This window comes from Cygnus atratus, chromosome 2 (genome assembly GCF_013377495.2).
Source record: "Cygnus atratus isolate AKBS03 ecotype Queensland, Australia chromosome 2, CAtr_DNAZoo_HiC_assembly, whole genome shotgun sequence".
NCBI lineage: Eukaryota > Metazoa > Chordata > Aves > Anseriformes > Anatidae > Cygnus > Cygnus atratus.
Window position 1 is genome coordinate 70,338,998 of NC_066363.1, and position 1,415 is coordinate 70,340,412.

General features: G+C 49.8%; 1 non-coding gene across 1 annotated transcript; it reads left to right on the forward strand.

Annotated features, from left to right (window-relative positions):
• The first annotated feature begins 237 nt into the window (after positions 1–237).
• Positions 238–401, forward strand: LOC118254786 (U1 spliceosomal RNA). Its single transcript, XR_004780763.1, has one exon. It is a non-coding gene; the product is annotated as a U1 spliceosomal RNA (small nuclear RNA).
• Positions 402–1,415: the final 1,014 nt, after the last annotated feature.

Below are 1,415 nucleotides of genomic sequence, written 5' to 3' on the forward strand. Positions count from 1 at the left end.
ACAGTGGGGATATATGCAGCCAAATTAATGTTTCTTCTTGTTTAATTGATATTAAGGCACATTTGCATTCAGTGCTTGCCAGGGCTAAATTATAGCCACATCACGCTGTTGTCTACTCAGAGGCCAAAGACCGTGGAGATGAATCTGAGGACTCCATAGAAGCCGCAGGTCAAATCCCACCACCTGCACTCGTGCTGAGTGATAGTGCCTGCTCCTCAAACAATGCTATTAATCAGGATACTTACCTGGCAGGGGAGACACCATGATCAGACAGGTGGTTTTCCCAGGGCGAGGCTCATCCCCTGCACTCCGGGTGTGCTGACCCCTGCGATTTCCCCAAATGCGGGAAACTCGACTGCATAATTTGTGGTAGTGGGGGACTGCGTTCGCGTAATTTTTTTTTAATGGTTGGAAAGCTGCCTGGCCGAGAAGGGCCTGGGAATACTGGTTGATAGGCAGCTGAATATGAGCCAGCAGTGTGCTCAGGTGGCCAAGAAGGCCAACAGCATCCTGGCTTGTATAAGAAGCAGCGTGGCCAGCAGGTCTAGGGAGGTGATTGTCCCCCTGTACTCGGCTCTGGTGAGGCCGCACCTCGAGTACTGTGTTCAGTTTTGGGCCCCTCACTACAAGAAGGACATGGAGGTGCTCGAGCAAGTCCAGAGAAGGGCAATGAAGCTGGTGAGGGGTCTGGAGAACAAGTCTTATGAGGAGCGGCTGAGGGAACTGGGGTTGTTCAGCCTGGAGAAGAGGAGGCTCAGGGGAGACCTCATCGCTCTCTATAGGTACCTTAAAGGAGGCTGTAGAGAGGTGGGGGTTGGTCTATTCTCCCACGTGCCTGGTGACAGGACGAGGGGGAATGGGCTAAAGTTGCGCCAGGGGAGGTTTAGGTTGGATATTAGGAAGAACTTCTTTACTGAAAGGGTTGTTAGGCATTGGAATGGACTGCCCAGGGAAGTGGTTGAGTCGCCATCCCTGGAGGTCTTTAAAAGACGTTTAGATGTAGTCCTTAGTGATATGGTTTAGTGGAGGTCTTGTTAGTGTTAGGACAGAGGTTGGACTAGATGATCTTGGAGGTCTCTTCCAACCTAGACGATTCTGTGATTCTGTGAAGATGGGCCCTACTTGACACTGGCTGTTCTTGTGAGCTGAAGGGAAATTTTGAGTTAGGAATGGCAACTCCTTCAAGGGTATGTGTTCCACAGGCAGCTTATTTGTATTAAGTTGCATCAATGTATGCTGAAGAAATCATTTGCCTTGGGCTCTGAGACAGTTTGATCTCAGTTGTTAGAGCCTGGGCAAGCTCTCAGATGGAATGGACCACTGTCACACAGTAACTCTGTGTCACGGGGGCATTATGAAGAGCTAGAAGACATTGGGGGATGGAGACATCCAAAATTGCTTGGGATATATGCAAA